Genomic DNA, 12,266 nt, shown 5'->3' with positions numbered 1-12,266 from the left:
GAATGTTTATAATCTACTAGAAATGGACACCCACAAATAAAATATGTTAGCCATCGTTCAGTGTGTCCATCCAAAAGGTATAGTAGTGCAAAAGGAAGGAGAAGTCATTTCTGAAGGGTATAATTTTTAAAAACGCCAAGTAGGTATACTGAAACAGATTGTAATAAGTGAAAAAAGGAATTAGAGCATTGCAGAGAGGAAAAAGAATAAAAGCTCAGAGGTTTGGGGCAGTAGTGAAGAGTGAAGATTGATTCAGGCATGGGGGCTCATCTAGGAAGAGAAGAATACATTTTGAAAGGAAATATATGGAACCTTGAATGCCAGATTCTGACGTCTGAATTTCACTTTTTTTTTAAAAGGAGAAATAAGTAATTTTTGTGGGGAAGAGAGTCTCGTATCAGAATATTTTTCTATGAATTTCAGGAGTGCGTCAGTAGAAAAGGTTATCACCATTGTAATAGATATGGCAAAGAAAGAAACTGTAGATTTGGAGAGTGGGATTTATAATTACATAATTAGATAACCTAAAGCTAAGCATGAGCTTTGTAATGACTAAATAAAACAACATAGGACAGTATGAAATACTAAAATTATAGTTTTTCTGTATACTATCAAGAGGATAAAATGGGCAAACGAACGATGAAAAGCATAGAATAGTTAGGAATAACGAAGAATATTTTGATAGAGGTTTATTAAAATACTTTAAAGCTTATGTGAGATGTTTTTATTTGAAAACAGAAGAGCTGTAAATGGAAAAATGTTTATTCATTTATTCATTTATTCAGTCAACCTTCTCATATCACTCAGTGTTCCAGGAACAGGGACTAGAGCGTTGAACAAGACAGATACCTTTCCTGCTCTCATAGAACATGAGAGGAAGTACTGGATAAGAAACATAGAAAAATCAGGCAATAATATTTCATATTTTTAGTGATAGAAAAAAGCCAGGAATATATGAAAGGGAGTGAGAAAGGTGCTACTTTATATTAGGGTTTCAAGAAAGGTTTCATTGAGGAAGTGAAATTTAAGTGATTTAGATTTAGAAAAACTAGCTTACTGTTAAGGAGCACTGCCAGCAGAGAGAAGAGCTGTTAAAATGCCCCAAGCTAGCCGTGCAAGAAGGCACATTTGGCCAAAGCAAGAAGCAAGATAAACAAAGGCAAGAGTGAGAATGAGATGTTGCTGCAGAGTTAAGTCTGGATCAGGTCACAGGGTTGATGGTACAGAGAAAGGATGGTTTTCAGCAGGAGAGTGACTTAATTTTATTTACATTTTTTAAAGAGCAAGAGCAGAGCTGGGGATGGGGGTGGGGTGGTAACAATTAGGAAGCAATTCAGGAGATCAGACTAGAGATAATGGTGAGTTAAACAGAGGTGGTAGGAGGGGCACCTGGGTGGCTCCTTTGGTTAAGTGGAGGACTTCAGGTCATGAGCTCACAGTTTGTGAGTTGGAGCCTCCAATCCGGCTCACTGACAGCTTGGAGCCTGGAGCCTGCTTTGGATTTTGTGTCTCCCCCTCTCTCTGCCCCTCCCGTGCTCACTCTCTGTCTCTCAATAACAAATAAACATTAAAAAACAAACAAACAAACAAAAACAGAGGTGCTAAGAGTGGATGGAACTCTAAGTGATCAGATTAGAAATTTGGATAGCTGCCTTGAAATGATTTTCCAGGGGTTTGTATATAAGAAGGAAGAAGAGAAAATTCTAAGATGAAGTTTAGTTTTCTTTTTCTTTCTTTTTCTCTTTTCTTGAGGAATTAGAGAGTGATTGCATTAGCTGAGAGAGAAGACTTAGGGGAGGAGGAGTTATAATAGATATCCCTAAATATAGACCTTTTATTTAAAAATTAACATATAATAAGGAGAGTATTCTAAACTAAGAGCAAAGAGATAGATTTTCAGTAAAAGTCTTAAGTAAATTGACAATTTGCATTAAAAGTTACATTTTTCAAAAATATGTCAGATTCTCATTAATTAAATGTAAAATTGTAGTCATCTAGTACCTAACAAAAAATTATGCTAATATTAATTTGACCTTGGGTTAGGAAACTGCTTTTTAAACAGACAAGAAATATAAGGAACCACAAAGAGATTATATAAAATAAAATAAAATAAAATAAACTGGAAGATGTTTGTAAAAGATGTGTCAAAGCTTAAATGTCCTTAATAGTTCATAAAACATACTTTAAATTCAGTAAAACATACCAAAATAGAAATTTGGGGGAAAAACTGAAAAATTTTTAAAAGAAAATACACAAATGACCAATGAAAATGAAGAAGTTCAAATTCACTGGGAATTTTTTTTAAGTAAATTACACACAACAGCAGTTTACTATTGCTTGTTTAGCAGTTATTTTTAAAAATACTAATGTAGGTAATAGGAGATGAACACTCAAAGTTATGGAATTTTTTTTGGTTGGGGAGTGTGGGGTGTTATACAACAGAGTAATCTTTGAATGGATTTGTAAAACTCTACTTTCTAATAATTTATAATGAAATTTCTAATAATTATAATGAAAAACTCATTTCTTTAAAAATTTTAAGGACTAAGAAGCTCCTCATGAATTCATTTTCCACATAATTGAAGCTCTTTAAATATTGAAACACATGTTTTTCTAAAAATAAAAATGGATTCAATTTTCCCTAATTCCAAAAGTCATATAAACCTATCACTGTAGATTCCAGTAATGTGGAGGAATATTATGAAAACAGTACAAATTGTTAATAGTATTATTAAGTAGAGAAAACAATTATTGACATTTCGATGCATATCCTTCCAGAAAGCTTGCACTGAAGCTTCTGCTTATTAAAACAATAGTTTCTTCCACTAAGTTGTAAGGGATTCGAGCCATTAAACTTTACATTTGTCAGTGCTCCTTCCACTTCTCCCCCACCCCCCCACCCCCCAGCCTATTTAATAATACCTAATTTCTTACCTGGCATCTTTCGTATATTAACCTATTTTCAGCCCCAAACAATGCTGCTAAGTCAAGTATTATCATTCACATGTTAACAGTGGAGATAGGGAGTCTTAGGACAATAATTGTCTTGCAGTTCAGTGATTCATTTTAAGGTGGAGCCACGGTCAAGGCCAAGTCTGTCAGATTCCACAGCCCTTCTATGTTGAGCTGATCTCTCACCTGTGGCTAAAGGCACAACATTGCAAAGTTGTGCAAAGTTCAGTTTAGTATTTGGAATGAAATCAAAGTGAATCAAATGCTAAATATTTATAATATACTTTGAAAACTACTGTGTACAGCTTAGGTTGTTACTCTAAAAGAAAAGAATACTAAAAGGGATATAGAGAATGTGAAGAAAGAAACATGAAAGAAATACAGCTGAATGTCATATATAATTTCTGGAGGAAAGACTAAATAAGTTTGACTTATAGAAGACACTGAAGCATTGAAAATAGTTTTAAAAAATGATGTTCTAATATGTCTTTCTATCATCATAAATTAAGAGGGAGACATAAAGTTAAAGCAGAATTATTTGAGTACAAGGAACTATATCTCCATTAGTAGGCCCCCATCTCTAGAGATATTTGTATCTACCTATTTTGAGCAGTTTATACAGTTACGTGCTGAAGCATTAGACTTTATCAGTTAACTAATTCATTAAACAAATATTTATGGAGGACCTACCGTGTGCCTAGCCCATTATGCACTGGTATAAAAAAGCTGAGTAAACCATGTAATTTGTTAAAGTGTATTCTAGTCTAATGGCATTACAAAAGTCTTGCAACATGTCTTATGCAAGTGATTTTATTTGTTCTTACCAACTACGTCTATATTCTTACCAATGACATCTATATTCTTAACCTGCTTAGTTTCTGCAAGTTCACAAGCCCTATCCAAAGTCCTTGAGTGATACATTCCAAAATTTAGAATGCTCTGGGGTATAAAAAGGTAATGAGATGTGTAGTCTATATGTTACAATAGTTTCTGCAGAGTCAGGGCAGTATCTGGTAATCAAACACAATAACATTTTCAGTGAAATATATGCATACAAACACTAACAGCCTTATGTCAGTCTAGGTTGTGTTTCATGCCATAGGCATTCCAGTTAGACCAAATTTTATCATCAACTAAATTAAACAAACAAAAATGCCTGTTGATTCTCAGAGCTTTTTGTATATCAGGATTGTTGATGTGAGACGTAAATGTAGTACATTTACAAGGAATTTTTAAGACTTGCTCGGGCTTGCAAAATATGTTCCCCAAATAGTAACATATAAGGTATTTTATAGTTAACTAATGAAAAAGGGGAACTTTCTGCTTTACTGTTCTCACAGCCTTTTATAATTTAACAGTCTTTGTGAATCTACAAGAGAGTCAAATATTTTTTTTTTATAGCAGAACCTATTTATTGCAGACTATCTTAAGAAACTAGTATTGTGTGGAATACCCTTTGAGAAACACTATGGTAGTGATATGAGGAGACCAGAGGCTACGCTCACCCTTGTTTGTTGTGGGTTTTTTGGCATTTTAAAATTTACAGTTGATTAAATTATATGGTCTAAATAAGCCACAGGTAGCGACCCCTAGAAAATACTGGTAAATATCCCAAAGTGACAGGGAAATGATCTGGCTTTTGTGGAAGAACCTGTTAGAAGGGAGGCTTCTCTAGCACCTCTCATTTTTCAGCTGTCTTAGTCTATTCAGCTGCTGAAACAATAATAAAGTACCCATAAGCTGAGAGGCTTATAAACAATAGAAATTTGTTCCTCATGGTTCTGGAACCTAGAAAGTCCAGGATCAGATCACTGATTAAGTTTAGGTGTCTAATGAGAACTTGCTTCCTCCATGACACCTATCTTCTCCCTGTACTTCACGTGGCTGGGGGTTGAGGGAAGTCTCTGGGGTCTCTGTAAGGGTGCTAACTTCATCAGGTTAGCAGGATGAGTGTTGCCTGCACAACCTGCTCACTTCCCACAGGCCCCCACCTCCAAACACCATTACTTTGGGAGTTAGGATTGCAACAGATGGCTTTGGTGGTGGGCAGGGGCCACAAACATTCAGTCTATAATAACAGCCATCCATGCTTCAAAGGTAGCAAAAAGCATAAAGTTATGATTTGAAGTTTGCAGGGGAATTCCCTTGGAACCAAAATACTTCTTACTAGCCGATATGATTTATTAATCAGCAATTTATTCTTTGCGTTAAGAAGGACCCTCTTTTCTCTGCCTTCCCATAAAATGGACATTAATTTGCCTTGGAGGTCAGTGTAAATTCGCTAGTACTGTATTTAGCTTTAGAAATGGTGTGACTATTCATAAAAATTATACACAGTACAGGTGAGGGTGAAATTGAGTTGAGTACAAGGAAAGGGGGTAAGGCATGGCAAGAGGGGTGCCACTCTACAAATTTGTCAAGATTTAGCCCAATTTACTTAGAGAAATGCCACCATTTGGCAAGTGCTAATAGGAATTTGGAAATATGATTCAAGCAAGGAAAAATGAGATGCTTTTAGTAACTGAAAATTCTAAGTGAAAAGTTATTAAACTAAGGGACAATGTCCTACTTTTTAAAAAGTATGCGAAACAAATATTGTGCTGTAAATACTAATTGACAACATAGTACTCATTAAGTATTATCAGATACTGGTTTTTGGAAGGAGAAAATTTTCACTTACATATGGAGAAGTAAAATTACATAAGCAAATCCATTCTTCTGAAGCTCTGTGTATATGTTTAATCTGTGGAGCAGTGTTTTCTTGGAAATGAACCACATCAATTGCTTCCATGAAGAAAAGGAATATACACACTTAAAAATCAAATCACCTTTTTAAAATTAAGGTTTTATCTGTTGTATAATAGGTAAACTACTGTGAGGTGTAGTTGTCTGTTTAACTTTATATCTGCTTTGATCTTGGCAGTTTAGCTAATTCAAATAAAATTTGTGAAGTTAAGCACTTTCAAGAAAAGGAATAGGAGAACCTAATTTAACCTAGAGTGTCTCTTTTATTCTTCTGTTATTCATTTGAAGTGCCCTATCAGCTTGAACTGACCAACTTCAGTCATTTTTACCCTTTTATTTTTTTTCTCTAATGTAAACTGAAATTCCCTGCTGTTCGTGGTATTTTACTGTTTAGCATCATTTAATGAGCAGGTATCATTAAACTTAAAAGGTCCTTTTCTGTGTATCTCTGATTAGTTAGTGAAGAAACCAAAGAATTTCTCTTAATATATTTTGATGTTGGCCCATTTTACATTTAAGTGCTTTTTGATGAAGTAGAAAATAATAATTTTGGTTGAAGTCGGAAGGATTCTGTCAAGTGAATATGTGTTCTGCTGTGAAGTTGTAGAATATAAATTGTTTACCAGTGTTGCTGTATATTTTTCCCTTATAAATTTATGTGTATGAATTTGTAAATAAGCTATTATACTTTACTTTGATTTGTTTTGCCAAAAATATAGATATAATGGTAATTAAACGTAGATGCTTTAATGTCAGGGTTCATATGATCTTTATTATAAAAGCAATAGTTTACTGACCGTATAGAAGGAATGAAAAGGCTTTAATTCTAAACTCATTTAATCAAACAGTGGCACCCTACACTTGGTTGCAGTTTCTTTTAAATTACAATAAGGAAAAAAAAATTAACTAGTAAAGAAACAGTAACAGCCATGAATTATATTCCTTCTGTTTGGCGTTCGTGTGTGCTGCACACAACATTGCTGATATTTTATTGTTAGGCCTAATTTTGCTTTCAGGAAGAAAAGAATATCTATGAGATGAATAGCGTGGAGCCAAAATAATGAGGCTAAAACACAAGCAAAGGTCAGACAATGTGTAATAAGTTACAGATGGCATTGTGTGACATTAACATTGGTAACAGGTAGAAGACGTAAGAGTGCTGCCTACTGGCAAAAAGCAGTAGTGTTTGAAGGGTAAGTGAAATTAAGTGTAGGTAACCAAACTGGAAGTTATATGTTTGGTTACATAGCGTTGCTATTATTGATACCTCTGACCCCAAATATTCTTTTCATTAGTATTCATGAAGGCTTTATGAGAGAAAAAGTCTGGTATGGGACTTCTGTTTTTGTTCTTTGAGACCATGTTTAAATAGTATACTTGCTGTCTTGCTTTAAAAATAGATTTTTAAAATATATTTGTCACACGATGTCTGTACAGTTTCTCTTACGTGTGGTCCTTCTTTGATAACTTTGACTTTTTCAGCTTTAACAGTCAACGTTCCCAAAATATATTTAGTTGACAAATAAAACCCTGCCTAGGGAAGTCAACTGTCAATTTCAGTAATAGATAGCTGGATATTTAGACAGTTTGTTGAGACAATGCATTGACAGAAAGAGTATGATTTATATGTGCAGCAATCAACATATGATAAGTCTCATTGAAAAAAAAATGACAATTAGACTGCTTTAAAAGCACCAGACCAAAGTTTTAGCAACTTAAAATCAAATATACCTGTATGTAGAGGTTACTTTTCCATGTTCCACTTAAAATAAGTTCAAAGTTTTCTGTGCTAGAAATAAACATTTTTGCTAGAAATGCTTTGGCATATATATGAGTTTATTTTCCAATAAACTAATTTTGTTTATAGTCTTGAAAAGTAATTAAAGTTATTCTTAGCATTATTAACCCAACTGAACTTGAAGCTTTAATTTTATAACCTTGGTTAGTTTAATATTTGTTGTGCAGTGTTTGTGTGGGTATGACATGATAGACTTAATTAAATGTGATGATTTCATTATTCTGATTTGAAACCTTATTGTACACATTTTATCTTCACTTTCAGACATCCATTATATAAGACTTATTAAAACACTGCACACTGTAAAAATAGTTGTTACAAAATGAGGAAACTGCCCTTTCATTATGTATAACTTTCTCACTTACATAATGCAGTTTCCATTCTGAAAAAGAGTTGAGCCAAAACTAAATTGATGAACAACGAGGAAAAAGGAAGTATTTTTCAATACCCAAAACTTGCTTTTACTTTCTGGAGGGAGGAGAAGTAGAGGCTGTATTGTCTCTTTCATGGCATAAATGCACCCCTTATGCATCGATTCTCCTTCTTCCTCTCATATTCCCTCATTTGCTTTCCTGGTCTCCTCTCTCTCCAGCCAGTATGTCTCTTTCACTCTATCTATACAGTATCTTCCCCTGTGTTAATTTAAATGGACATTGCTGTGAAACTCTGGTCAAGTGAAATTGGAAGCGTTTAAATATTATTTTTTTGAGAATTTTATTTCTGCTCATTTTATTGACCTGTAGAGAGGAGAAGGGAGAGAGAGTGGAAGGAAGGACAGGGGTAAAATGAGAGAAAGAATAAGGAAGAACAGGAGAAAAGTAACAGCTGATAGCAAGTGAAATGGAAATAAGTCGGGTAACATTGTATGCAGATTTTGTGTATGGACTGTAAAGTGTGAAAACTGTCTAGGTGTGTGAGAAATCGAAATTTGGGTTCTTGAAATAGTTTTCCCAATCTGCAAAGTAAATTGATAAATAGTAAATACAACATTCCTGAAAGGCTTAGTGATGGCTAAAAGATAATTTAACCTGCTTGGCTAATAGAACAATCAGGTATCAGACCACCAAGAAGGAGTTTCAATAGCATAGAAAACAGCAGGGCAGTTTCTACATTGAAACGTAGCAAACATTTTTTCCTATGTGAAAGTTTCTTCTAGCTTCAGAGCATAAGCAACAGTGTCAAAACCCAGTGCTAACAGTAGTCTGCACTGTGGTCTTAATCATCTTAGGTTTTTCACCTAAAACTGCTAGAAATAGTTTTCAGAAAAGTGTCAGACAAGAGAAATGCTTTACGTAGTGAGAGGTGCTAGATTGCAACTATTATATTGTTCTTTTTAACAACATGAATAACCATATGTTAATACTTTTCCCTTAGCAGCCAATAAGGAAAAATAATTACTTTTAGAAACAGGTTTTTCTAAGTAAAAGTTCTTGCCCATTTCATTTCTGTGTAAATATTTAAATAGTCTTTTTTTTTTTTTTGACCTGTGTATTTCTTTATGGTATTTTGCAAAAACTATAGTGCATGTTTAGGAGTAATAATTTATCTAGGAAATGCATATTAATATTTGGTAAAGATGGAGGAGCCCTTAAGACAACATTATAACATCATTCAGTAAAGACATGTTTTCTGTTTTCTTATATTATATTCCATTTTTATAGACATCACTTTCCCATAAGCTATTTTAACTCTCAACATCTTTTTAAAAATATACTTAAAAGGATAGATAAAAATGTTTTTGTTCTCAAATATTATAAAACTATTTTCTTTCTGTTTTATTTCTAACAAAAATGTAAAGCTGAATTTTTCACTAATGTTTTATTTGTAAAACTGAACAATCACGATGGTGATTGAATGCTTTACCTGCATACTTTCTAAATTTATGAACTTTGGTACATTTGACATCAAATTACTTTTTCCTTTTTTTGTCATTAAAAATGGCATCAAAACATAAATTCATCCTAACATAGCTTGATTCGCAGATTGAGCTACCATAATTTAAATAAAAGTTTTAACCCTTATTTTTTGTGCTTGATTATTTTCAAGCCCAATTTATATATAAGACATAGCTTGCTGCTCTAATATCTGAAAATCTTAAAGTGTAAAGCATGCCAATATTCTAATTTATATCTTGCACATAATAGGTAACAGTGTTCATGTCCATGACCCCATACTAAGTAATATAATGAGTGCATATCTTATCTTTTCACATCATTGATGATCTCATGTTTTAGGAAAAACACTTGTTAACTATGATTCACAGTGGCAAGAAGAAAGCAAACCTTCATTTTTGCATAGTCTTCTTTGGTACTTGGTATTTTTCTTCATTGCCTTATTGGTAACTTTTTATTTTTCTGTTGCTATAATTCTTTGAAGTTCTGTTATTTCTCATAATGAAATAATCCTTCAAATGTAAAATTGAGCTGTTTGTTTAGTTAGAGGAAAGTTATCTTTTGCTTAATTGCTATTGATTTAGCACTTCTGGTATCTTAGCCTGGAAAACTTTGACCATTCATTTAGCTTTGAGGCAATACTTTTTAGAATTATGGGGAAAACATTACTGCCTTACATGGGTGTAATAACAATTAAATGATTAAAACTTGGTTAATAAATTAAAATTTTTCATTAGAGATCTATAATCTATTCTGTTTTTTCTCCTGAGATAATCATAATACATGTTGGATAGCTCATTGTCACACATGATATTGTCACACATGTCCATGATATCATTTCTTACCTAACTCAGAACCAGAGATGGAGTATATACAATGCTAGGAGAGCACGTAAGGAGGGCTTAGCTATAGATATTTAAAAATATTGATGTATGGTAATCTTCCTGCATTGTCTATAAGACAAAAATAGTTTATCTCATCTTTAAAAGAAATTTTTAAAAAATGAGTTACTTCCATGAAGAATAAACTCAATACATTTTAATGAACATTTTATTGATTCTTTTTTCTTTTTTCTTCATATAAATATCTTAACTGAATACTTAACTGTTCTTTGGTTCCCCATACTAAGTGCTATATGGCTGTGTTACCCTGGCTAGTGATTTAATTGTCCTCTGCCTCAGTTTCTCCATCTGTAAAATAAGAAAGATAATAATATTACTTACATCATAGAGTTCTTAGGATTATTTTCCAATTGATTTTTTCGTTCCCCGGTTTCTGCTTATAAATTTATTTTATATACTGGTCAAAGTTAACTTTCCTAAAACACCTCTAATCTTGTCACTCTCCAACTTTAATAACAGTTTTGATACATTATACTGCCTACAGAACGTAGTTCAGGTTCCTCTTTCTGACCCTCAAATTCCTCCAATTTCAAATCTAACTTGCCCTTGTATATTCCACTCACTAACTCATTGAGTATGCCCCAGTCATTCTGAACCATGTGCCTGTCTTAGGATATAACTTATCATTTTGTTTTTAGTTTTGCATGTTTTTGTCTGGAGAATTTTCAAATATACTTCCTTTTATAGAAATCCTGTGTATTCATTGGAAGATCAGTCCCATTCCTGGGATCTCCTCCTCATAGGCTTCCTTGGTCTCCCAGGATGATTCCCTCCAAGTTCAGAACTCATACCATATGAAATTTGTACTGTCTTGATGTACCTACCATCTTTTTACTTGTATTCTAGGTAAGCTAGATAAGATGTGTATCTTATCTATAATGTGTAATTGGAAGTTTCCAGGGCAGAAACTAAATTATGTTTTACTCTAAATTCCTTTACTAGCTTCTTGACAACACTTCATACAGTACTCTGTTTGCACAATATAGTCTATAAAATAGTTGATTAGGGAGACATTGTGGCATAACAGAAAGCACACAGGCATTTGAGTTAAAGAAAGAAAGAAAAGAAAGAAAGAAAGAAAGAAAGAAAGAAAGAAAGAAAGAAAGAAAGAAAGAAAAGGAAAGAACAAACAAAAGAAAGAAAGAGAAAGAAAACTCTTGGATTTGAAGACTGTATTAAATAGTATTTGACTCTGAGCAACTTAACCTATAGGAGTCCCAGGTTCAGCAATTTGTAAAAAGAGTAATATTATCTACTTGTTGGGTTGGGTGCAAGAATTAGAGATAATGCATGTAAAACATTTATGATATGTAGTAGATGCTCAATAAATTCTTCCACTTTTGCTTTATATCATGAGACTTATTTCTTCTGCCATTAGCCGTATAAACTATAGCAGTGCATGTAAGGTTGAACATTGCAAATGTGCTAGCAGAGTTTACTTTTGAGTAGCAGTTGCATGTATTGTCTTGAGAAAAAAACAATAGCACTGTCTTTGTAAAAGGATGTCCTGGCTACATTATGGCCACGGGTGAATGGTTTCCTCATTTGTCTCTGCTAACTGTTCCCGCTCTGAAACATCCCTCTCAATAGTACTGCTAGTGCTGGGGGTAGACGATAGATACAGGAGGCAAGAGTCAAAAAAAGAAGACTGTTGCCACCTTCATCTATTAGGTTTTTGATTTATTTATTCATTTAGGCAACAAGTATTTGAAGGCTTTAACTGCGTCCAGGTCATGTTAGTAGATACCCTATTGAACTTGAAACAGATCATACTGTCAATGAACTTAGAATGCCAGAGAAGACGAAATATATACATAAATGGCTGTGAGATAAAAGGGACATGGATAAGATATTAAGGTTGCGATTTAGTTGCAACTCTGGAGCAAAAACTCAAATGGTGGCTGCAGACGGAACATTGTCTTTCACTATTTCACATCCCCAAAGTTGGACCATATTCTCTGTCAGGCTTTGGAGTTT

The 12,266-nt window shown here is 33.5% G+C and overlaps 1 protein-coding gene across 11 annotated transcripts in view; it reads left to right on the top strand.

Annotated features, from left to right (window-relative positions):
• Nucleotides 1-12,266, top strand: part of FOXP2 (forkhead box P2) — a 570,611-nt gene that overhangs the window by 274,808 nt on the left and 283,537 nt on the right. Inside the window, exon 1 of one of the 11 annotated variants that reach the window (XM_086692086.1) lies at nucleotides 11,423-12,266. This exon is cut by the window's right edge and continues 4,230 nt beyond it. The exons of 9 other annotated variants lie outside the window; for them this stretch is intronic. The gene's annotated coding sequence lies outside the window, so the exon portion shown is untranslated. Of the gene's footprint in view, nucleotides 1-11,422 lie in introns of those variants that run through there. One more of the 11 variants, XM_086692089.1, reaches the window with a different exon arrangement.

This window comes from Puma concolor, chromosome A2, assembly GCF_028749965.1.
Source record: "Puma concolor isolate L17-30 chromosome A2, mPumCon1.1.hap2, whole genome shotgun sequence".
In the NCBI taxonomy this organism is placed as follows: domain Eukaryota; kingdom Metazoa; phylum Chordata; class Mammalia; order Carnivora; family Felidae; genus Puma; species Puma concolor.
This window is presented reverse-complemented; position numbering and strand designations above follow the sequence as displayed.